Here is a 27,536-nt window from a genome sequence, read left to right on the forward strand (position 1 = left end):
TTGTAGGGGCCAATGAACCTGGGTGCTAATTTTCCTTTAACCCCAAATCTCTTGATTCCACGAAGTGGGGACACACGGAGATATGCTCGGTCTCCAACTTCATACGTTATCTCCTTGCGTTTACTGTCGGCATAACTCTTCTTTCTAGAAACAAGGAAAAACAAAATCTACTTAGTGAAGAAAGCAAACAAGCATACACGAGAATATCAACCCCGCGCTATTGCTCCTCGGCAACGGCGCCAGAAAAGAGCTTGATAATCCCCAAGTACAGGGAATCATTGTAGCAATTCCCAATGGTGGAAGTGATAAGTACAGAGTGTCGAACCCATAAGGAGCTAAAGGTAAGATCAATATTCTCTCAAGTCCTATCTGCCACTGATACGACTCTACATACACCGAACGTTTGCTTCCATCTAGCAACCAGAAATAAAACTACGTTGTGCGTATGAAGAGGGTAACTTTGTAAGATATCGGAGAGCTAAAATATGAAAGTAGGTGCTGTTATCATAAAGTTAGAATATATTACTAAATATTGTAAGTAGCGAGTGTGGAATAATGGTGGATCGGTGTGCGGAATTATCCTAGGCAATTGTTAACAAGACCGGTAATCACTATTGCAGTTTCATATGAGGGAGAGGCATAAGCTAACATACTTTCTCTACTTGGATCATATGCACTTATGATTGGAACTCTAGCAAGCATCCGCAACTACTAGAGATCATTAAGGTAAAACCCAACCATAGCATTAAAGCATCAAGTCCTCTTTATTCCCATGCGCAACAACCCCCTTACTCGGGTTTGAGTTTCATTCACTCACCAACCCACTATAAGAGAATCATGAACGTATTGCAACACCCTACATCGGGAACCCCTCACGCTTGCGCAACACGGAGGGCACCATAGGATAGCATCAAAGTAAAACATACAACTCTACCAATCTAGATCATCAATCAACCCAAAGACAAAAGATATCTACTCAAAACATCATAGGATGGCAACACATCATTAGATCATAATATGTGGTATAAAGCACCATGTTCAAGTAGGGATTACAGCGGGATGCGGGAGAGTGGACCGCATAAAAGAGATGAGGATGGTGATGTTGATGAAGACGATCACCGCGGCGATGATTCCCCTCTCGATGGCACTCCGGTGCCACCAAGAGAGAGAAGGAGAGGTTCTCCCCCTTGTGCTTCCTCCTCCATGGCCTCCCCCCTAGATGGGGAGAGGTTCCCCCTCTGGTCCTTGGCCTTCATGGTGATGATGGCCCCTCCGGGATCCTCCTCCATGCCCTCCGGTGATGATGGCCCCCTCCGGCAGGGTGCCGGAGAGGGCCTAGATTAGTTTTCGGTGGCTACGGATGCTTATGGCGGCGGAACTCCCGATCTAGGTTAATTTTCCGAGGTTTCTGTATTTATAGGAACTTTTGGTGTCGGTCTCACGTCAAGGAGGTGTCTGAGGCGTCCACAAGGCAGGCCCACGTGCCTGGGGGGCGTGCCCCCACCCTCGTGGACGCCCCGGGACTCTTCTGGCCCAAATCTTTTACTCCGAGGTCTTCTTTTGGTCCATAAAAATCGTCAAAAATTGGCACGTCAATTGGACCCCATTTGATATTCCTTTTCTGTAAAACTTGAAAACAAGGAAAAAAACAGAAACTGACACTGGGCACTAGGTTAATAGGTTAGTCCCAATCATATAAAATGGCACATAAATGCATATAAAACATCCAATGTTGATAATATAATAGCATGAATACTTCATAAATTATAGATACGTTGGAGACGTATCAGGGCGGTGGACTGTAGACGGTGAAGCTTCATGCGTAAGCCAGACAAGACGGTGCGCCTAGATATTTTATATCACATCCCACACGATTCTTTCTAGTAAACTGTTTGTGGTATACCTAATTTTTTCATTATGTTTTGAAAGACAAAATGGTGTTACGGAGGGAAAGGATGGTGTTTGAATTGCTAGAACATTTACGTATACTGAACATGCAACTAGTACATGAGTGTCATGTTTAAATATGGAATTATTCTGGGTTTGTTATTTTTATGTATTAATTGAGTTTCTGGGCATTTAATTTGCATAATTCAAATTTGAACTACAAGCACAGGCTCCAATGCACCAAAATTGTTTGAAAAATGACATGTGTGTCCTTGGGTGAATTTCTAGGTGCCATGCAAGAGATGGGAGTGAAATTCAAACATCTGGGCGTCATGGCTCGGCCGAAAATATTGAGAAGCTTGGTTTTTTAATTCCTGTAATTCCAAAACACGCCTGAAAATTATGGAACTTGGCATGGTGTCATGACATGCCACCAACATGTTGTGGTAATTATTTTGGCCGAATTGGGACAACCTTTGGTGTAGGCTTCTTGCAAACCAGAGATTCCCTCAAGAAGGCTCGTGGTTCCGAGAGGGAACGTGTCACCTCCGTGTGCGAAACGACATACGTACACTGCCTTCTCCTGCCTTAATTTTTTCACACAGCTAGATTTGACCAAATAGAAGCACTGTGCTAAGTTTTGGAATTATTCCGTGCTTGTGTCGCCTATTTTATACAAATTGAGTTTCTGAGCATTTAATGTGCATAATTCAAATTTGAACTGCAAGTAGAGGATCTAGTGCACCAAAGTTGTTTGAAAAACCACATGTGTGTCCTTGGGTGAATTTCTAGGTCCCATGCAAGAGATGGGAGTGAAATTCAAACATCTGGGCGTCATGGCTCGGCCGGAAAGATTGAGAAACTTGGTTTTTTAATTCCTGTAATTCAAAACACGCGTGAAAATTATGAAACTTGGCATGGTCTCATGACATGACACCAACATGCTCCAGTAATTTTTTGGCTGGATTGGGACAAGCTTTGGTGTAAGCTTCTTGCAAACCGGAGCTTCCCTCAAGAAGGCTCGTGGTTCCGAGAAACAAATACGTACACTGCCTTCTCCCGCCTTAATTTTTTTACACAGACAGATTAGACCAAATAGAAGTACCGTGCTAAATTTTGGAATTATTCCGGGCTCGTTTTGCCTTTTTTATATTAATTGAGTTTCTGGGTATTTAATATGCATAATTCAAATTTGAACTACAAGAACAGGCTCCAGTGCACCAAAGTTGTTTGAAAAATCACATGTGAGTCCTTGGGTGAATTTCTAGGTCCCATGCAAGAGATGGGAGTGAAATTCAAACATCTGGGCGTCGTGGCTCGGCCGGAAAGATTGAGAAACTTGGGTTTTTAATTCTATAAATCAAAAACACGCCTGAAAATCATGAAACTTGGCATGGTGTCATGACATGGCACCAACATGATGCGATAATTTTTTTGCCGAATTGGGACAAGCTTTGGTGTAAGCTTCTTGCAAACCGGAGCTTCCCTGAAGAAGGCTCGTGGTTCCGAGAGGGAACGTGTCACCTCCGTGTGCGAAACAACATACTTACACTGCCTTCTCCTACCTTAATTTTTTTACACAGCCAGATTAGACCAAATAGAAGTACCGTGCTAAATTTTGGAATTATTTCGGGCTCGTTTCTCATTTTTATACATTAATTGAGTTTCTGGACATTTAATGTGCATAATTCAAATTTGAACTGCAAGCACAAGCTCCAGTGCACCAAAGTTGTTTGAAAAATCACATGTGTGTCCTTGGGTGAATTTCTAGGTCCCATGCAAGAGATGGGAGTGAAATTCAAACATCTGGGCATCGTGGCTTGGCCGAAAAGATTGAGAAACTTGGTTTTTTAATTCTTGTAATTCCAAAACACGCCTGAAAATTATGAAACTTGACATGGTGTCATGACATGGCACCAACATGATGCGGTATTTTTTTGCCCGAGTTGGGACAAGTTTTGGTGTAAGCTTCTTGCATACCGGAGCTTCCCTCAAGAAGGCTCGTGGTTCCAAGAGGGAACGTGTCACCTCCGTGTGCGAAACGACATACGTACACTGCCTTCTCCCGCCTTAATTTTTTACACTGCCAGATTAGACCAAATAGAGGTATTGTGCTAAATTTTGGAATAATTTCGGGTTCGTTGGCCCTTTTTTATACATTAATTGAGTTTTGGGGCATTTAATGTGCATAATTCAAATTTGAACTACAAGCACATGCTCCAGTGCACCAAAGTTGTTTAAAAAATCACATGTGTGTCCTTGGGTGGATTTCTAGGTCCCATGCAAGAGATGGGAGTGAAATTCAAACATCTGGGCATCGTGGCTCGGTCGGAAAGATAGAGAAACTTGGTTTTTTAATTCCTGTAATTCCAAAACACACCTGAAAATCATGAAACTTGGCATGGTCTCATGACATGGCACCAACATCCTGTGGTAACTTTTCTATCTGATTTGCAAAGGCGCACACGTTAACAATCAACAAAGTCATTTTGGAACAAGTGTTGTCACGTTACAAATCGGAAACACAACTATTATTGAAAAATCACATATGTGTCCTTGGGTGAATTTCTAGGTCTCATGCAAGAAATGGGAATGAAATTCAAACATCTGGGCGTCGTGGCTCGGTTGGAAAGATTGAGAAACTTGGTTTTTTAATTCCTGTAAATCCAAAACACGCCTGAAAATCATGAAACTTGGCATGGTGTCATGACATGGCACCAACATGCTGTGGTAATTTTTTGTCCGATTTGCGAAGGCGCACACATTAACAATCAACAAAGTCATTTTGGAATAAGTGCTATCACGTTACAAATCGGAAATGCAAGTATTATTGAAACCGTGGGCGTTCGACTTACCAATTACGTGCGGGCACGTGTCCCCTTTTTTATTGGCTAGGAGGTGTCGTGTTTGGTAGCTATTTGAGTACGGGAGGCGTGCGATTAGATCCTTGCGTGTGCTCATTGGGAGGAGAGCCCTTTTGACCGCTACCCGCCACGCACCTCCCTCCCAACGTCTCCATTAATGGCGCCCGAGCACCTGTTCTACGACGTGGCTATATGTCTCTCTGGACTGAGATTTAAGAGAGAAAAATGAAAATCTGAAAAGAAAGTTTTGCACGGATCTTGATGTAAGATCCGACGGACCAATATAGCATCGACTACAACTTATAGCCAGCATGATGAATATAAGGACGATGACATTGGATAATAATTATCTTACTTATTTATAAACATAATTAAAAAAAGCCACATGCGGCAACACCCGATATACACAAGGGCAAAAGAAGAAGGAAGACAACTAGTCTCCGCGGCGGGCGGCGACGAGCTCTTTCTTGTCCTCAAGATGCTGGTTGAGAGCATCCACGGATTCCTCCACCAGCCTTCTACGCTCAATGCGCAGCATGGCATTCTCGTCCATAAGTTTCTCGACAATGACGCCGGTCCTCTTCAACAAGGCAGTGGTCTGCTCCTGCTGCTCCGCACTTCCGACGATCTTCGCCCTCAGCAGGTCGCGCTCGGCCCGGAGCTTCACATTGCTCTCATTTAGTTGCCGGATGACGTCGGTAGACTGTTCAAACAAGGCTTGCAGGTCATCCTGCAACCTCGCCCACCTGGAGATCTGATCCATCTGCCTAAGGACGAGGGCACGCATGCGCCTGTAAGAGTCCTCGCCTGCCCGCGAGGCATTTTACCAGGCCGCCGCGGCGCAGGAGGACATCTCTGCCGCATTCGCGGTGCGGCGGGACATCTCTTCTGCTTCCGCAGCGCGGTCGGACCAATCTGCTGCTTTGACGGCGCGACGGGTCCTCCGTGCTGCTTCGGCGGCGGGACCTCTCTACTGCTACGACCGTGCGGCGGGACATGTTGGCTCCTTTCGCGGCGAGGCGGGACATCTCTCGTGCTCCCATTTCTAGGCTCGCCTCTCCCTGGTGGCAATCTCTCGACCCAGAAGTCACGCTGGCCATGGCGGACGCAAGGGAACGATGATGAATGACTTGTTTGTTTTTCACTTTTTGTGGATAAGGAGTTGGGGAGGAATGTGCAGTCATCTTGGAGTAGTAGTATTTATAACCGCGTAGTAATACGCTCCTAAGTGGGAAACCGTTTAGATTTTGATCAGTGTGAACAGGTTTGCAATTTGGAATGTGACGGGACACGGCCTCCCTGTTCTTCTAAAAAAATGTGATGGGACGCATGCTCAAAATTTACTGACAGTTATAAGTGCGGTACTATTCCCGGAAGGCGTAACGTGGGTACGTACACCTTCTCGGCCGCGTACGTGGCGTTTGCACCATAGGGTGCACCGCAATAGGCAATGCCAGCACCATCGCGCACGGTTCTTTTAATTAGAATGTGTTTACCCGTCTAGTGCACACACGTTGATCTATCTAACTGTTTCAGTTTGTTGTGGCTAATCGCAAACAGTTCATCCATGTGAGGTGTATGCCATCAATCGCAGACACTTTGATCTGGCTGACCCGTTTCTGTTATGTTGCCTAATCGCAAATAGTCAATCCTTCTGAAGCATATGCCCTCAATCACACACACCTTGATCTGGCTGGCCGTTTCTTTTGTGTTGCCTAATCACAAATAGTTCATCCGAGTGAACCGTATGCTGTGTATCGCACACGCCTTCATTCGGCTGCTCATTTCTTTTGTTCCTCCTCATCGCAAACAGTTAATTGAACTGAACCGTATGCCCTTCATCGCACATGCAACTAAAACCTGAACCGTTTTTCATGCATCTGTCATCACAAACATTTTATACATTTCTGACAATTTTCATACAACACCATTTGCGATTATTGCATCGCACACAGTTTCTCGAAGGGTCTTTGATCGTAGTGTCGCGTTAGCAGCATCTTGCAGTAGTTAATACTCAACCCTCGAAAACTGTTGTGATCCCCTATACTTGTGGGTTATCAAGACCTTTTTCTGGCGTCGTTGCTGGGGAGCATATCTCTATTCTTTGAGTCACTTGGGATTTATATCTGTTGATCACTATGAGGAATGTGCAAGATCAAAGAACTAAGATTTTTCCCTCAGCTACGAGGGGAGGTAAGGAACTGCCATCTAGCTCTGGACTTGATTCTCCTTCTGTTTTGAGTAAACTTGCGACACTTACACCTGCTATTGATTCTGATATGTCGCATATCATTGATGATGCCACTTCTGCTATGCATGATGCTTATGATGATACTACTTCTGTGCTTGATGATACTGTGCCACTAGGTGAATTTCTTAATGAACAACTTGCTAGGGTTAGAGATAATGAAATTACTGAAACTGATGATATTATTGAAAACGAAGATTATGATTCTCCCCCTAGATATGAATTGCCTGTTGTACCTGAGGGTTATGTTATGCATGAAGAAACTGCTAGAGACTTCTTTGCTTGCAATGATAGAGACGATCTTAATAAATTGTTAGCTAAGCTGAAAGAAAATTCCCTGAATGCTAGAATGAAATGTGACCCTGCTTTTGCTACTTCACCTATCTTTGTTACCGATAAGGATTATGAATTCTCTGTTGATCCTGAGTTAATTACTTTGGTTGAATCTGATCCTTTCTATGGTTATGAATCTGAAACTATTGTGGCGCATCTTACTAAATTGAATGATATAGCCACCATATTTGCTCATGAGGGAAAAAATCGCTACTACTATATTCTTAAATTGTTTCCTTTCTCATTAAAGGGTGATGCTAAGTTATGGTTTAATTCTCTTTCTCCTGGTTGTGTGCGTAGTCCCCAGGATATGATTTATTACTTCTCTCAAAAATATTTCCCTGCTCATAAGAAACAATTTGCTTTAAAGGAAATATCTATTTTTGTGCAAATTGAAGAAGAGAGTCTCCCACAAGCTTGGGGGAGTCTTCTCTAATTACTTAATGCTTTACCTGATCATCCTCTCAAGAAAAATGAAATACTTGATATCTTTTATAATGGACTAACCGATGCTTCTAGAGACCACCTAGATAGTTGTGCTGGTTGTATTTTCATGGGAAGAACTGTTGAGCAAGTTGAGTTGTTATTGAATAATATATTGAGTAATGATAATGATTGGACACTTCCTGATCCAACTCCGAAGCCAACTCCGAAGAAAAGGGATATTCTATTTCTCAATCCTGAAGATATGCAAGAGGCAAAGAAATCTATGAAAGAAAAAGGTATTAAACCTGAAGAAGTTAAAAATTTACCGCCTATTGAAGAAATACATGATCTTGATAACCCGACACAGGTAGTGGAGGTAAACTCTCTCCGTAGATTTGATGAAGGTGATACCCCTCATAATAAGTCTGCTAGTCAATGCTTGGATGAGTTTGATAATTTTATTGTTAAACAAGAAAACTTCAATGCTTATGTTAGTAGACAATTGAAACATAATGCTTACATGCTTGACCACTTGGGTGATTATATGAGTAGAACTGGTAATTATCTTAAGCTTATTAGTAAACATGCTTCCATGGTTACAACACAAGTAGAACAAGTACTTAAGGCACAAGATGATTTCATTAATGAGTTGAATAGTAAGAACAATGATAATGCTATTAGGGTTATGACTAGAGGTGGTAAGATGACTCAGGAGCCTTTGTATCCTGAAGGTCATCCGAAGAGAATTGAGCAAGATCCTCAGAGAATTAATACTGATGCACCAAATCCTCGTACTAAAAATAAAAAGAAAAACTAATAAGACTTTGCATGCTTCTAGTGAACCTGTTTTAGACACACCCGAGAATCCCAATGATATTTCTATTTCTAATGTTGAGACACAATCTGGCAATGAACATGAACCTAGTGCTAATGTTAATGGTGATGTTCATGTTGATGCTCAACCTAGTAATGATAATGATGTAGAGATTGAACCTGCTGTTGATCTTGATGACCCACAATCAAAGAATCAACGTTATGATAAGAGAGATTTCGTTGCTAGGAAATATGGTAAAGTAAGAGAACCATGGGTTCAGAAACCCATGCCCTTTCCTCCTAAACCATCCAAGAAAAAGGATGATGAGAATTTTGAGCGCTTTTGCTGATATGACTAGACCTATCTTTTTGCATATGTGTTCGACTGATATGCTTAAAATCCCTCCTTATGCTAAGTATATGAAAGGGATTGTTACTAATAAAAGAAAGATATCGAAAGCTGAAATTTCCACCATGCTTGCTAATTATACTTTCAAGGGTGGAATACCAAAGAAACTTGGAGATCCAGGGGTACCAACTATACCATGCTCCATTAAAAGAAACTATGTTAAAACTGCTTTATGTGATCTCGGAGCTGGTGTTAGTGTTATGCCTTTATCTTTGTATCGTAGACTTGAATTGAATAAGTTGACACCTACTGAAATTTCTTTGCAAATGGTTGATAAATCAACCGCTATACCCATCGGTATTTATGAAGATGTGCCTGTTGTGGTTGCAAACGTAACTATCTTAACGAACTTCGTTATTCTTGATATTCCCGAGGATGATAGTATGTCAATCATCCTTGGTAGACCCTTTTTGAATACTGCAGGGCCTGTTATTGATTGCAACAAAGGCAATGTCATATTAATGGTAATGAGCATACGGTACACTTTCTGAAGGAACAACCTCAAGTTCATAGTATCAATTCTATTGGAAAATTTTCAACTACTACTATTGGAGGTTTTGAATTCCCTCTACATACTGTCAAAAAGAAATATGTTATTCTTATTGTTGGGGAAATTCATATCCTCGTTGAGGTAACCTAGTGTTATTCAGAAATTCTCCGGTTTCATGTCACTTGGAAGAAGTTTATTAATAAGACTGGATCAATCTTGTTAATGGATTCCTTTTGATGAGCATGAGATGGATCAATTTAGAAGGCACAACTCTTTGTACCCATCTTTTATTTTCTATTATTTAGAATAAATAATGCAAAAATAGTATTTTATGTCTATTTTCTGAATTATCCATGTAATAAAAAATGTCCTGAAAATAAAAGTTCTCCACATACCCTGAAAATTTGAGATGAATTTTTGTTTTTAGAATTTCTCGCACTTAGAACACACCAGGGGGCCTCACCAGTGGGCCAAAAGGGTGGAGGGCGCACCCACCACCCTGGAGCACGCCCCCTGTCCTTGTGGGCCCCATGTGGCCCCCTCCACTTATTCCAGCACCCATCCACTCCTTCTTTCTCCCGAAAAAATCACTCCATAGCTCAAACTCGTGTGTGTGCTCATTTTGCTGCCATTTTCGATCTCCTTTCTCAAAGCTCCACTCACAAAACGGCTTTGGGGGGATTGTTCTTCGGTATGTGACTCTTCCAATGGTCCAATTAGTTTTTGTTCTAGTGCTTTATTTATTGAATTTTTTTGCTGCCTTGGTGACCCTGTTCTTGAGCTTGCATGTCAAATTTATATGGTCCAAAGTAGTTTTGATGCATGATATGGCCTCTAGGAACTTGTAGGAGTAGTTGCTATCAATATTGTTGAGTTTGGTTCACTTTTATTTTGAGTCACTAAAAAATTCAGAAATTTTCAGAGGAAGAAAAGGAAATATTCCCTAGAGGCAGTAATAAAGTTGTTATTTATATATCCTTATATCATGATAAATGTTTATTGTTCATGCTAGAATTGTATTAACAGGAAACTTAGTACATGTGTGAATACATAGACAAACAGAGTGTCCCTAGTATGCCTCTACTTGATAGCTCGTTAATCAAAGATGGTTAAGTTTCCTAACCATAGACATGCATTATCATTTGATGAATGGGATCACATCATTAGAGAATGATGTGATGGACAAGACCCATCCGTTAGCTTGGCATAATGATCGTTTAGTTTTATCGCTATTGCTTTCTTCATGACTTATACATGTTCCTCTGACTATGAGATTATGCAACTCCCGAATACTGGAGGAACACCTTGTGTGCTATCAAATGTCACAACATAACTGGATGATTATAAAGATGCTCTACAGGTGGCTCCGATGGTGTTTGTTGAGATGGCATAGATCGAGATTAGGATTTGTCACTCAGTGTATCGGAGAGGTATCTCTAGGCCCTCTTGGTAATGCACATCACTATGAGCCTTGCAAGCAATGTGACTAATGAGTTAGTTACGGGATGATGCATTACGGAATGAGTAAAGAGACTTGCCGGTGACGAGACTGAACTAGGTATGATGATACCGACGATCGAATCTCGGGCAAGTAACATACTGATGACAAAGGGAACAACATATGTTGTTATGCGGTTTGACCGATAAAGATCTTCATAGAATGTGTAGGAGCCAATATGAGCATCCAGGTTCTGCTATTGGTTATCGACTGGAGATGTGTCTCGGTCATGTCTACATAGTTCTCGAACCCGTAGGGTCCGCACGCTTAACGCTTGATGATGATTTATATTATGAGTTATGTGATTTGATGACCGGAGGTTGTTCGGAGTCCTGGATGAGATCACGGACATGATGAGGAGTCTCGAAATGGTCGAGAGGTAAATATTCATATATTGGAAGGTTGCATTTGAACATCGGAATGGTTTTGAGTGATTCGGGCATTTTTCCGGAGTACCGGGAGGTTACCGGAACCCCCCGGGGGAAATCATGGGCCTTATGGGCCATGGGAGAGAAGAGGGGACAACCCACAAGGGGGAGGCGCCCCCCCCCCCCCAAGTGGAGTCTGAATGGGAAGGGGAGGGGCACGGCCCCCCTTTCCCTCTTCCCCTCCCCTCCTTCCCCCTTTTCCCCCTCCGTAGAAAGGAAAGAAGGGGGGGCGAATCCTACTTGGACCGGGAGTCCAAGTAGGACTGCCCCCCTTTGCGTGCCCCCTCTAGGGTTGGCCTACTCCTCCCCCTCCTTTGTATACGTGGGAGGAGGGCACCCCAAAGGCACACCAAGTGTTCTCTTAGCCGTGTGCGGTGCCCCCTCCATAGTTACACACCTTGATCATAGCGTTGTAGTGCTTAGACGAAGCCCTGCGCCGGTAACTTCATCATCGCTGTCAACACACCGTCCTGCTGACGAAACTCTCCCTCATCCTCAACTGGATCAAGAGCTCGAGGGACGTCATCGAGCAGAACGTGTGCTGAACATGGAGGTGCCGTACATTTGGTGCTTGGATCGGTTGGATCGCGAAGAAGTTCGACTACATCAACCGCGTTACTAAACACTTTCACTTTAGGTCTACGAGGGTACGTGGACACACTCTCCCCTCTCACTGCTATGCATCTCCTAGATAGATCTTGCGTGATCGTAGGAAAGTTTTTGAAATACTACATTCCCCAACATAAAATGATGAGGAGATTGTTGAGAGGCTCCTCGAGCCGGGGTTCGAAGGAAAAGGAAAATGAAGAGAAAGAGAAGCCCAAGTATAATCTTCCTCGCGCCACGGAGATTCGGCCATGTTAATGGCCATGTGATGCATTCTTACAGGCGGCCGGAATTTATGATGATTTCTATTATTTGGCTGAGAATGCAGGCATCACCGACTTCCTCCTCGACCAGTGTGATCAGTATCTCCTACTCACAAATACTTCCGTGCAAAAATTTAACTTTCATGCTAGTAGATCACCACCCATGGTACACTTTTACTTATATGATGAGTACAAGGAAATGACGCTCTATGACTTTTGTGAGGCTTGTAAATTACCTTATGAGGGTAGCATCGAGGAATCACACCCTAGTGATGTGAAAGGTTTTATTCATGAAATTACCATAGGGGAAAACAGAGGGGTGTCGGGAGCAAGAGTGGCTAGTATACATTTACCTGTTCTGTGCTATTATTCATTATTCGCTGGGAGATGTTTAATTGGTCGTGGAGAGAGTGGAGGCCTTAGTGCCCCTAACCTCACCATTTTGTGCCACGCTTTACATAGAGATATAACTTATAGTTTGGGCGCTATGGTCGCTAAACGGTTGAGTTTAAACCATACAAAGGGTCCTATTTTCGGAGGTATCTTTGCCTCTCGCCTTGCTAAACATTTTGAGATACCCATTAGGCACTATGAAAAAGAGGAGAAACTGCTACCCACTACATATTTAGATTATGACAGCATGGTAGCACATAAGTTTATTCGCCATTATGAGGAAAAGAGACTTATTTATAACTTGGTATTTAGCGAGGTCACCTTTCAGATTATTACCTTGCCTGCACCTATTTTGTTCGATATTCATTCAGGCAGGAACTTTGTTTTTCCCGCGGACATTCACGCATACTAGGAGGGGACACGATCCCCACCTCCTGAGCCAGAGCCATCACCTGATCCATATCAAGAGTCTATTTATCAGTGGGAGCCACAGGAGCTCGCTAACCAGTGGAACCCCCAGGATCCTCCTCAGTACACCAGAGAGGGCTACTTTGATCCATGGGCGTAGACTAACTTAGGCCAAAAGCCTAAACTTGGGGGAGTACGTATTTCTCACCGACGTTACATTCTTGTTCACACACTCATTCGAGTTGTTGGTGTTCATACTTTTTCATTGTATTATCCATGCTAGTTTATTTATTTCTCGTGCTTTCTTCTTGTGTGTTTGATAAACCTTAAGCAATACCAAAAAAATTAGTTGTAGTTAGTTTAATTTCTATGCATGCTTAGTAGTAATATTAAAAGAAAACCCAAAAAGATTTCTTGTTCTTCTTTTGCTTGTTGGGAGCTTTCCCGTGTAAATAGTTTTTCTCGTTCTTGTTTTACTTCCTTCAAAAAAACAAAAACTCCAAAAATATTTCAGTGTGTTTCTTTGAAGTTCTTTTCTTTTCTTTGGGGGCCGAGAGGAGAAGACCACGATGAAAATGTTGAGTGGCTCTCATATGCATTATTGTTGATCTAACAAAGAGCCCATGTTACCTTGTCTTCTCCTTTGAATAAATGTTGCAGATTCCAACTTAGTCCAATGCATGTGCACTATTATTATTTGTCCACACCGTTCGGTTGTGCAAGTGAAAGACAATAATGATGATATATGATGAAATGATTGAGATGAGGAAAAGCTGCTATGAACTCGACCTATCTTGTTTTTGTAAATATGATTAGTTCATCATTCCTAATTCAACATATTATGAATGAAACATGTTTGCAATGACAATTAGATATTATAGTTACTCATGCCATGCTTAATTAGCTAGGAGTTTATAATGGTTTACCTTGCATGCCAACATGCTTTTAAAATGGTTGTGATGTAGTATGATAGGATGATATCCTCCTTTGAATGATTCGAGTGGCTTGACTTGGCACATGTGCACGCATGAAATTGAAACAAAATCAACATAGCCTCTACGATATTTATGTTCATGGTGATTTATATCTTACTCATGTTTGCACTCAATGTTGGTTAATCTCAATGCATGTTTATGATTGTTGTCGCTCTCTAGTTGGTCGCTTCCCAGTCTTTTTCTAGCCCTCACTTGTACTAAGCGGGAATACTGCTTGTGCATCCACTTCCATAAACCCCAAAGTTGTTCTATATGAGTCCACCATACCTTCTATATGCGGTATTTACCTGTCGTTCCAAGTAAATTTGCATGTGCCAAAATCTAAACCTTCAAATAATAATCTGTTTTGTATGCTCGAATAGCTCATATATCAACTAGGGTTGTCGATATCTTCCATGATAGGTGTGTTATTCTCACGATGAGTGGACTTCGCTCATCATTCACGAGAAAATGGTCGGTAATCGGGATGCCTAGTCCCTTGCTCAAAGCAAATCAAATCAAATCAAAATAACTGCAAACAAAACTCCCCCAGGGTTGTTGTTAGTTGGACGGTACCCGTTGTTTCGGACCAGCCGTGGAGTGTGCTTGTTGGTGGTGGTGGAGTATAAACTTTACCATTCTGTTTCAGAACCGCCTATAATGTATGTAGCATGGAAGATACCGAGACCTCTTGATTGTTATGTTGACAATGAAAGCATACCGCTCAAAATATTATTCCTCTCTATTTCAAAACTCGAGCTCTAGCACCTCTACAAATCCCTGCTTCCCTCTGCGAAGGGCCTATCTATTTACTTTTATTGCTGAGTCGTCATCCTCTTATAAAAAGCACCAGTTAGAGAGCACTGTCATTTGCATGCATTGTTATTAATTTATATTGAGTATGACTGGATCTCTTTTACCATGAATTACAATGTCTAGTCAGTCCTTGATATTCAGGGGTGCTCTACATTTATGTTTTGCAGTCTCATAAAGGGCTAGGGAGATACCATCTTGTTATATCATATCATGATTGTTTTGAGAAAGTGTTGTCATCCAAGATTTTTTATTATTGCCCGCTAGTTGATTATGCCATTGATATGAGTAAATGTGAGACCTAAATGTTATTGTGAATATGGCTAGTTCATGATCTTTGCTGAAAACTTGAATGCTGGCTTTACATATTTGCAACAACAACATCAAGCAGAGTTTGTAAAAGTTTTCTTTATCACTTTCAGTTTGTCAATTGAATTGCTTGAGGACAAGCAACGGGTTAAGCTTGGGGGAGTTGATACGTCTCCATCGTATCTACTTTTCCAAACTCTTTTGCCCTTGTTTTCGACTCTCACTTCCATGATTTGAATGGAACTAACCCGGACTAACGCTGTTTTCAGCAGAATTGCCATGGTGTTATTTTTGTGCAGAATAAAAAGTTCTCGGAATGACGTGAAAATTCATGGATATCACTTTTGGAATTAGTAAAAAATATTGGCTAAAGAATCAAGTGAAGGGGCCCACACCCTGGCCACAAGGGTGGGGGTGCGCCACCCGACCTTGTGGACCCCCTGGATCTCCACCGACCTCAAATCCAACTCCACATATTCTCTTGCCGGTAGACAAAATCAGAGAGAAGGATTCATCGCGTTTTACGATACGGAGCCTCCGCCAAGCCTTGTTCTTCCTCGGGAGGGCAGATCTGTTGTTCGTTCGGGGCTCCGGAGAGGGGAATCTGTCATCATCAACCATCTTCCATCACTAATTTCATGATGCTCACCGCCGTGCGTGAGTAATTCCATCATGGGCTTGCTAGACCATGATGGGTTGGATGATATTTACCATGTAATTGAGTTAGTTTTGATAGGGTTTGATCCCCAAGTATCCACTATGTTGTAAGATTGATATTGCTATGTCTTTGCTATGCCTAATGCTTGTCACTAGGGCTCGAGTGCCATGATTTCAGATCTGAACCTATTATGTTTTCATGAATATATTTGTGGTCTTGATTCGGTATTGCAAGTTATAGTCACCTACTACGTGTTGTGATGCGGCAACCCCGGAGTGACAATAGTTGGGACTACTCCCGGTGATGACCGTAGTTTGAGGAGTTCATGTATTCACTAAGTGCTAATGCTTTGGTCCGGTACTCTATTAAAAGGAGGCCTTAATATCCCTTAGTTTCCAATAGGATCCCGCTACCACGGGAGGGTAGGACAAAAAATGTCATGCAAGTTCTTTTCCATAAGCACGTATGACTATATTCGGAATACATGCCTACATTATATTGATGAATTGGAGCTAGTTCTGCGTCACCCTATGTTATAACTGTTGCATGATGAATGCCATTCGACATAATTATCCATCATTGATCCATTGCCCACGAGCTCGTTTCATATTGATCTTTGCTAAGTTACTTTTCCATTGCCACTGCTACAGTTGCTACAAAACTGCTACTGTTACTTTTGCCACCGTTACTGCTACTTCCATATTACTTTGCTACTAAATACTTTGCTGCAAACATTAAGTCTTTCAGTGTGGTTGAATTGACAACTCAGGTGCTAATACTGGAGAATATTCATTGGCTCCCCTTGTGTCGAATCAATAAATTTGGGTTGAATACTCTACCCTCGAAAACTGTTGTGATCCCCTATACTTGTGGGTTATCAAGTCGCGCCCCAACAGGCCCCCAAGGCCTTTTTTAGCGCCGACGCCGAAAACGGCCCAGTCGCGCCTCGAGGAGCCTATTTTTCGCCGGTTAAGCCCGAAACTGGGGCTGGCGGACCCAGGCTGAAGCCGGTGCGCTGGGGGCGCCTGGGGGCGTCGGGGAAATTGTTTTTGGCACGAAATAATGGTGGGCCCGCTAAGTTAGCGACCCCCGCGCCTCGTCGTCCTCATCGCCTCGATTTCCTGCGGGGAATCAATGCCAAGGCTGCCGCCGGTCAACCTTCCATTGATCCCTCACGGGCGGTGCAGTGCGACGACACGCCCCCTCCCGCCATGCCTACACACGTTGGCGCCCCCCAACCACTATAAAAGCCGCCCCTCCCTCGCCGGTGGATGCACACGCCCACAGCCCCCCTCTCTCGCCACCAACGCCTCTCTTTCCCTCTCTCCCCGTCTAGCCACCGCGTGCATGCCCAGCCGATGGGGGAACGGTTCCCCGGCGATGCGGCGTCGGCCAACGGCTTTGGCCGCCGCTCTCTGCACGAGTGGGAAGCCCACCTCCTCCATGAGGCGAACTATGCGTTGCCTCCCGACATGCGTGCACCGGGGCGGTGGAGGCTCAGCGCCGGGGGCGCCCCAGTCTCCCCGCTGCCCGATGTCGAACACCCCGGCTACTTCCACGCCGAGATCGAGTGTGTGTGGGCCTCTCTCTGTTGGTGGAGGAGCGGGCCCTCCTGGCGGCGTACTTCAAATGCCGGTAGGCGGAGCGGATCGCCTCCATCAACAACACGCCGGTGGTAAGGGGCCGCAACAACAGCGATGGCCGCCACCTGTGGTGGGGCGCCCCCAGCTCCACGCTCCATGCCATTCTCGAGTACCTTGAGGGCGACAAAGATTCGCTGCTCGAGTGCCCGGCGGCCCCGGTACCCCGCCGGAGTGGCGGCCCGTGGCTGCCGAGGCGAATGTTGGGCGAGTCCTCCTCCTCCCGACACTACAAGAAATATGTCAACTAGTGACCTTCTGTCAGTGACCCTGGAAGAATTGGTCATAGATCTATGACCATTTCAGACCAATTGGTCAAAAGCTGTTCGGGGGGCTCCAAACCCTAAACTATAACGACCATTTTGGTCAGAAAGTCGTAATTTCCTTACATGAAATGGTCATAAAGCAGATAGCACTGGTCTGCTGCCTTATTTCTAGCTAATCATGACCAATATAGATGGTCATAACCTTGTAAATTGTGGTGGGTTGCTATGACTAGGTGCCACCTCATCAGTTTTGCCTATGTGTCATGTCCATGTGGCAGTTTTTGCCCTAGGTTGTGACGCAACCTATATTTCTGTCATTCCCAAAATTCCCAAAAAAATCTCATAAATTCTTTGGGTCATATATTCATCAAATATGTAAAAAAAACTTCCTTGCCTAGTTCAAAAATAATTCAAAAATATTCATTTTCCTATTCTGTTCAGAACAATAGTTTGTGAAGGAAGTACCACTTTGGCATGTCCAAATAGTATCCATTTTCTACAGTGCTTTCCTATGCCCAAATAACCATCCTCCACCAAACGCCAGCTCAATCCATTCATTATTTTGATACTAGCTTCAACATTCGTATTTATGTCCAGTGTGGTACTTTGCAAAGCAAGTACCACCTAGGCTCCTCCTTTTGTGCTGAAAATTTGTGAAGACGGTCTTCTTAGTAACTGATCATCCTCAGCCAAAACTCACGCCCATTAGCCATGTACATTTCCCGTACCGTTAATCAAACACTTGGCTGCTAATTCATGTTTGAGCATCGATCGGTCTCCTCGTGAGAATCTTATGTTGTAATTTTCTTCCAAGCACCTACCTGGGGAGTACCCAACCCACTAGACATGCCTAGGCCACCCAGAACACATGGCAACGCCACGACCACGTGGTGACCTCGCGGCGGGCATGCAAGTTTACGCGCTCTAGAGTTGGGGCCCTCGGCCACCGCCCAAACCTCGATGTATTGCCACCAAACCATGTATTTATGGTAAATAGGTACTTATGTAACTAGAAATGATTTTTGGAAAAAATAAATAGCAAACTATGAGGCAGCCGCAGTTCAAATTTGACCCGCTTCCATCTAAATCGGCGGGAATTTGTCTTTTTCACCAGAGGTGGATCAAAAATTTTTACACCCAACCATTTTGTCAATTGTGCATTAAATATGTCCTAGTATTTTAGAAAATTGATTCGGTCCAATTTTGCAACAATTATTTGGGAGGTCCTTCACAAAAAAACCCTCCTTTTGGGCACTTGAAAAATGGAAAATGTTTTTTCGTCTAAAGAAAATGAAAACTTCCTTAGGCAACATTGTTTGCCATTCCAATATGCACCCATGTGCACAATATGAGATCATTTGAACAAACTATGCCATGAATGTGGCCATAAGATTGATCATTTGGCTTCAAAGCCATTGATCTCCACACGTGATAGCTCGTTTCTGAGAACACTTTTTTAAAATAATTGCCATATTACAAGTTTATTATTTTTCCTGGGAACTTGGCCACATATAATGACACAATGCGAAGGTTTCCCAATTTTTTTATTTTTTTTTTGAATTTTTTATGCCCGTTTCAAAATGCGGTCAAAACAGCGGGAATGACCGTTCCTAGCTAGTGGTTGAATCTTGGAATTTTTTGGTGTTTCTATGATTGAATAGATACTTATGTAGGTAGAAATTATTTTTGGAAAAAGTAAATAGCAAACTACAAGGCAGCTACAGTTCAAATTTGACCCGCTTCCAACTGAATCGGCAGAAATTAGTCTTTTTCACGAGAGGTGGATCAAAATTTTTTACACCCAATAATTTTGTCAATTGTGCATTAAATATGTCCTAGTATTTTATAAAATTGATTTGGTCCAATTTTGCAATAATTATTTGGGAGGTCCTTCACAAAAAACCTCCTTTTGGGCACTCGAAAAATGGAAAATGGTTTTTTTGTCCAAAGAAAATGAAAACTTCCTTAGGCAATATTGTTTGGAATTCCAAGATGCACCCTTGTGCACAATATGAGATCATTTGAACAAACTATGCGATGAATGTGGCCATAAGATTGATCATTTGGCTTGAAAGACATGAATCTTCACGCATGATAGCTCATTTCCGAGAACACTTTTTTAAAATAATTGCCTTATTACAAGTTTATTATTTTTCCCGAGAACACAATGCAAAGGTTTCCCAATTTTTTGATTTTTTTTGAATTTTTTATGCCCGTTTCAAAATGCGGTCAAAACGGCGGACATGACTGTTCCTAGCTAGTGCTTGAATGTTGGAATTTTTTTGGTGTTTCTCTGATTAAATAGATACTTATGTACCTAGAAATGATTTTTGGAAAAAATAAAGAGCAAACTATGAGGCAGGTGCAGTTCAAATTTAACCCGCTTCCTGCTGAATCGGCGGGAATTTGTCTTTTTCACCAGAGGTGGATCAAAACTTTTGACACCCAACCATTTGGTAAATTGTGAATTAAATATGGCCTAGTATTTTAGAAAATGATTTGGTCCAATTTTGCAACAAATATATGGTAGGTCCTTCACAAAAGAACTCATTTCGGGCACTCGAAAAATGGAAAATAGATTTTCTGTGCAAAGAAAATGAAAACTCCCTTCGGCAACATTGTTTGGAATTCCAATATGGACCCTTGTGCACAATATGAGATCATTTGAACAAACTATGCCATGAATGTGAACATAAGATTGATCATTTGGCTTGAAATACATGAATCTTTACGCATGACACCTCATTTCTGAGAACACTTTTTTAAAATAATTGCCGTATTACAAGTTTTTTTATTTTTCCTACCAACTTGGTCACATATAATGACACAATGCGATGGTTTTCCAATTTTTTGATTTTTTTGAATATTTTGTGCCCGTTTCAAAATGCGGTCAAAACGGCGGGAATGACCGTTACTAGCTAGTGGTTGAATCTTGGAATTTTTTTGGTGTTTCTCTTGTTAAATAGATACTTTTATACCTAGAAATGATTTTTTGAAAAAATATAGAGCAAACTATGAGGCAGCTGCAGTTCAAATTTCACCCACTTCCAACTGAATCGGCGGAAACTTGTCTTTTTCACCAGAGGTGGATCAAGACTTTTTACACCCAACCATTTGGTCAATTATGCACTAAATATGTCCTAGTATTTTAGAAAATTGATTTGGTACAATTTTGCAACAATTATTTGGTAGGTCCTTCACAAAAAAACTCATTTTGGGCACTCAGAAAATGGAAAATGATTTTTTTGTCCAAAGAAAATGAAAACTTTCTTAGGAAACATTGTTTGCCATTTCAATATGCACCCTTGTGCACAATATGAGATCATTTGAACATATTCTCGTTCAAATTTTCCCCGCTTCCCACTGGATGGGTGAAATTTGTTTTTTTATAAGAGGTGGATCAAAAGCTTTTGACATGTAACTATTTGGTCAATTTTACATAAAATGTGGTCTAATATTTTTGAAAAATGGAGTTGTGCTATTTTGGAACAAATATTTGGTAGCTTCTTCACAGAAAAACCCATTTTATGCACTCAAAAAATGGAAAATCATCATTTTGTGCAAAGAAAATGAAAGTCGTCGAGCTATGGCATCGTTTGCCATTCTAAGATGCACACTTTTGAAAAAAACGAGATCATTTTGACAAACTATGACATTTTTATGTTTACAAAATTCAAAGTTTTGGGTCCAAAATTTTAAGATTCAAGTGCGAGATAGCCGGCCAATGAGACGTGAGGAACTGCTTTCACGCGGATCACCAAATTGGACGCAATCTGAGCCATCCATCACACATCCATCCAATGGTGGAGCTACTCCCGAGAATCAAAAACCCTAATCCACCCACCCAGCCTTCCCTCGATCCCAAGATCCTCACCCGCCGCCACCCCCACTCACCCACTCCCTCGCTCCCCTCGGTCCCCCAGATCCATCCTCTCCTCTCCCGCAACCCCAAACCCGGCCACGCCGCCGATCGCCACTTCCCCAAACCGAGCCCCAGCTGATGAAGCTATGTACCTAGGGTAGGGTCATGGACCTGTCCAACTTACCCTCCCCAAGGACATCTCTACAAAGAATCAGAAACAGTCGAAGAGAAACCATCAACCACTCGACCGTGGAGATGCACTCACTCGACCACCTTGAAGACACTCGACCACCAGAAGATGAGGAACCCTCCACTCTGCAACGGTCAGGACTTAAACCATAGCATTATGAGCATTTATGACGCTTTACTATAGATGTTACTAGTAACACCTTTCCTTTATGAACATTGAATCCTGTGTAACGGAGGGGAGCTGGGGTCCTGGCGCACTCTATATAAGCTACCCCCTCCTCTCGGACAAGGGTTCGCATCTTTTTGTAAACTCACACACACATATAATCCAGTCGACCGCCTCAGGGCACCAAGACGTAGGGCTGTTACTTCCTCCGAGAAGGGCCTGAACTCGTAAAACTCCCATGTACAACTCCTTCATAGCTAGGATCTTGCCTCCACATACTTATCCCCCATTCTACTTTCAGTCTTAGATCCACGACAGTTGGCGCCCACCGTGGGGCAGGTGTCTTAGCGACTTATTGGAGAAGTTGCAATTTTTCTGATCCCCATCATCATGATTCCAGGCGGAGGTTTGGCTGAGGGCCGCGAGATCCGTCTCGGCACGCTCGTGTTTGTCGCCGACGACTCCGCTTGGCTTCAGGAGGCACCACTCGACGTCGACGCGCTCCCCGCCCGCGGGGCGACGCACTTTCACGCGTGGGTCCGCGGCGTCCTCCTGCGGCAACTGTCGACCCAGTACCAGTCGACTCCAACGGCTTTCCCCCTCCCTGCGACCCGCCGGAGCAAGCGCACCGGCCGGTCGAGGCTTCAACGGTGGGTGAAGCATGCGGCGGCCTGCCAGTCCGCCACCCCTCAAGTCGCGGCGATCGAGCCTGACGAGTCTCTCTACGGCCTGTTCGATCTGTCGACTGGCTCCATAGAGACTGCATCCGAGTGCAGCAGCAATGACTCGGTGGCGGAAGTCCTGGTGGTCAATGGACCACGCGGCCCTCCTGGCTTCGATCGCGAAGACAGAGGCGACGGGAATGGCGATCCGTCGCGCGTTCACGAGGAGTACCGCCCCGAGCCTCTCTCCTCGCAGCAGAGAGAAGAACTTCGTTGCCGAAACATGGATGCACTGCATACTCCTATAGTTGGAGATACACCCGAGGCCCGGGCCTTGGAGCAGGCTCGCCTGGCCAATCTAGCTGAGCGCACTCGACTGGAGAATCTCCAGTGCGCACTCGACAATCACGCTCGTCAACGTGCTCCTGAGTCCAGCCGACGCCAACTTTTTCCACCTCCGGCTCAGGTATACCGAACACCGATCCAAAACCTAGCAGCTGCTGCCCAGATAGCAGAGTTGATTCAACCTTCCCAGTCAGAAGCTGGCCAAGGTCTGGCGCAGATCAGGGCCTTGCTCCGGGCAGCGGGAGAGCAGAATACGGTCGTGTCTCAGTCGAGGGATAGGATCCATAGTAGATCTATGGTCGCAGATACGGTCCAGTCGGCCCATAGCCCGAGATGGCCCCAAGGCGTGAGGGACGTGGAGAGCGGCGTGATCAGTATAGAAACCAGGAGCAGTATGATCGTCGAGCCGATCGCGATGGTCGCCGTCGAGTGCCCACGCCTCCTCCAAGGAGTGGGTCATACGTGCCGCGGCCACATGAAGACAGACGCCCTAACAGCGTCGGAAGAGGTATTCCAGTCGACCCCAGGGAGCCAGGCTTTGATGCGAGATCTATTCTCGTGCAGGGCTTGGTCGACAGAAACAGAGCTCACCGAGATGGTCATGACAGAGGCCCGCAAACCAGCAAGAGTGCATGTCTCTGGCCCAGAGTGCTTCAGCAGAGCTATCAGAGCTGCAGAGATTCCCCCCAACTTTAGGTTGGCGACTGGAGTCAGTAAGTTCACCGGAGAGTCCAAGCCTGACACCTGGCTCGAAGACTACCGAGTGGCTGTCCATATTGGTGGCAGCAATGATGAGGTGGCCATGAAACACCTTCCTCTGATGTTGGAGGGCTCGGCTAGAGCGTGGCTGAATCAGTTGGCACCTGGCAGCATCTATACTTGGGAAGATATCGCCCGAGTGTTTGTCAGAACGTTTGAGGGTACTTGCAAATGGCTAGCAGGTTTGCCAGAATTACAGTGTTGCGTCCAGAAACCGAATGAAACTTTGAGAGATTATATCCAGAGGTGGATCACCCTACACCACACGGTGGAAGATGTGTCTGATCATCAGGCAATTTGTGCCTTCAAGGAAGGCGTCAGGTACCGGGAGTTGAATCTGAAATTCGCTCGGACAGGAAACATGACTCTGACTCGGATGATGGAAATTGCCACCAAGTATGCCAATGGTGAAGAAGAGCGACTGCGGAGCGGCAATCACAAAGCAGTCGCCCACGAAACCGGAGGAGGAAACTCCAGTCGGAAACAAAAACGCAAGGCCGAACCAGCTGCTCTAGGTGAGGCCTTGGCTGTGGTTCAAGGAAAGTTCAAGGGGAAGCCCAAAGGGCCGTGGAACCCCAAGAAAGTAAAACATCAAGATGGAAATGACGTGTTGGATCTGCCGTGCCATATCCACACCAAAAAAGACGAAGAAGGTAATTTCATTTACCCAAAGCATACCACTCGACAGTGTCGGCTCCTGATCCAGCAGTTCCGTGAGAAACAGCCCAAGGAAAAGGAGAAGGAGGCAGACAAGGCTGAGAGTGAAGGAGAAGATGATGATGGTTATCCTCACGTGAATTCCACTCTGATGTTTTTTACTGATGTTGAAAACAAGAGTCGATTGAAAGTCATCAACAGAGAAGTGAACATGGTCGCTCCGGCGACACCCAGTTACTTGAAATGGTCGCAGACTGCCATTACGTTCGACCAGTCTGATCATCCAGCGCACATCGCCACCCCTGGGAGGCAAGCGCTGGTGGTCGACCCGGTGGTCAAAGGCACTCGACTTACAAAGGTCCTGATGGACGATGGCAGTGGCCTGAACATTCTGTATGCAGAAACGTTGAAAGGAATGGGCATTTCGATGTCCAGACTTAGTGAAAGCCATATGAGTTTCCATGGGGTCATCCCAGGCAAGAAGGCTACGTCCCTCGGTCAGATTGCACTTGACGTGGTTTTCGGTGATGCCAAAAATTACCGCAAAGAAAAGTTGACGTTTGAAGTCATGGATTTTCAGAGTGTGTATCATGCAATTCTGGGCAGGCCAGCTTATGCACGATTCATGGCTCGACCTTGTTACGTGTACCTCAAACTGAAGATGCCTGGTCCCAGAGGAGTGATCACTATCTCTGGTAATCATAAAAAGGCGGAAGAGTGTTTCCAGAAGGGCTCAAAGATCGCCGATGCCCAGATGGCCGTGGTGGAATTGCAAGAATACCAGAAAAATGTAGACCCGAGTGACTTGCTGCGAGCCAAGAAGCCAGCCACGGATTCAGCATTCCAGTCGTCTGGCGAGACGAAGTTTGTTCACATTCACCCGACGGACCCCAATGCAGCTCCGACCCACATTTCGACCACACTCGACTCCAAATAGGAATAATCGCTCATCCAGTTCCTCCGTGAGAACTGGGACATCTTTGCATGGAAGCCTTCTGACATGCCAGGTGTTCCCAGGGGACTGGCTGAGCATCGTTTGTGAGTCGACACGAAAGTGAAACCAGTCAAAGAGCATCTTTGACGGTCCGCCGTCCAGAAAAGAAAAGCAATCGGCGAAGAGGTGGCTCGGCTTTTGGCAGCTGAGTTTATCCGAGAGATTTACCACTCCGAGTGGTTAACCAATGTTGTCATGGTCCCAAAGAAAGATGACTCACTCCGCATGTGCATTGATTTCAAGCATATCAATCGGGCCTGCCTGAAATATCACTTCCCTCTCCCTCACATCGATCAGATAGTCGACTCGACTGCTGGGTGCGAGCGTTTGTCCTTTTTGGATGCCTACTCCGGGTACCACCAGATCCGTCTGTACGGACCCGACGAAATAAAGACAGCTTTTATCACCCCGTTTGGGTGCTTCTGTTATGTCACCATGCCATTCGGCTTGAAGAATGCCGGAGCCACATTTATGCGGATGATTCAGAAGTGCCTGCTCACTCAGATCAGTCAGAATGTGGAAGCATACATGGATGACATTGTGGTCAAGTCACGTAAAGGTTCCGACCTGCTGACCGACCTCGCTGAAACCTTTGCCAACCTCTGAAGGTATGATATCAAGCTCAATCCATCAAAGTGCATGTTTGGAGTTCCAGGCGGCAAGTTACTCGGTTTTCTTGTTTCTGAGCGAGGAATCAATGCTAACCCAGAGAAAGTAGGCGCTATACTCCGAATGAAACGCCCTGTGCGTGTGCATGATGTCCAGAAGCTCATGGGTTGCTTGGCCGCCCTAAGTCGATTCATTTCTCGCCTCGGTGAAAAGGCGCTGCCTCTTTAATGACTAATGAAGAAATCAGATAAGTTCGAGTGGACTCCAGAAGCTGATCCAGCATTCGCAGAGCTAAAAGCCCTGCTTTCCACCCAGTCGGTGCTTGCTGCTCCAGTCAGCAAAGAGCCTCTACTGCTTTATATAGCAGTCACTTGACAAGTTGTGAGTACAGAACTTACGGTCGAGCGGGAAGAAGAAGGAAAAGCGTACAAAGTCCAACGCCTAGTTTATTATATTTCTGAAGTCTTGACCCCGTCAAAGCAGAGATATCCTCACTATCAGAAGCTTGTCATGACCACGAAGAAGGTTGCACACTACTTCTCAGATCACTCTATTACAGTCGTCTGCAATGCCCCATTGTCAGAGATTCTGCACAACAGAGATGCAACTGGTCGAGTGGCAAAATGGGCGATTGAACTCCTTCCCTTGGATATCAAGTTTGAGGCAATGAAAGCTATCAAGTCCCAAGCAATAGCATATTTCCTCGCCGAGTGGATCGAACAGCAACTGCCGACTCAAGTTCACTCTGAGCACCGGACCATGTTCTTTGACGGATCCAAGATGTTGAACGGTTCTAGTGCTGGAGTAATTCTGGTATCCCCCCGAGGAGACAAGCTCAGATATGTCCTCCAGATTCACTTTGATTCCTCCAACAATGAAGCAGAATATGAAGCACTCCTGTATGGGTTGCACATGGCCATCTCACTCGGCGTTCGTCGCCTCATGGTCTATGGCGACTCAGATTTGGTAGTTAATCAAGTGATGAAGGAGTGGGACGTCAGAAGTCCAACCATGACTTGTTACTGGAACGCGGTGAGAAAGCTTGAGAAGAAGTTCGAGGGGTTAGAACTCCACCATGTCCCTCGATTGAAAAATCAAGCAGCCGATGAATTGGCAAAGATAGGTTCCAAGAGAGAAGCCATTCCCAGCAATGTGTTCTTGGAGCATATTCACACGACGACAGTTCAGGAAGACCCTTTCACTGAAGAGCCCCCACAACCCAAGAGCGCCATGGATCTGACTGAAGTCGAGGTCCCAGCTGTGGTCGACCTGATCATGGAGGTTTTGGCCATTACTCCCGACTAGACGATGCCCTACATTGCGTACATCCTCAGGAAAGAGCTCCTAGAGAATGAATAAGAAGCTCGACAGATCGTCCATCGATCCAAAGCTTTTACTGTGATAAGAGGTCAGCTGTTCAGGGAAAGTGTGACTGGAGTCGGTCAGAAGTGCATAACACCAGAAGAAGGTTGAATGATCCTCAATGACATTCACTCGGGGACCTGTGGTCACCATGTGTCCTCTCGGGCCATCGTGGCTAAAGCATACCGAGCTGGATTCTATTGGC

The sequence above is a fragment of the Triticum dicoccoides genome, chromosome 3A, assembly GCF_002162155.2.
Source record: "Triticum dicoccoides isolate Atlit2015 ecotype Zavitan chromosome 3A, WEW_v2.0, whole genome shotgun sequence".
NCBI lineage: Eukaryota > Viridiplantae > Streptophyta > Magnoliopsida > Poales > Poaceae > Triticum > Triticum dicoccoides.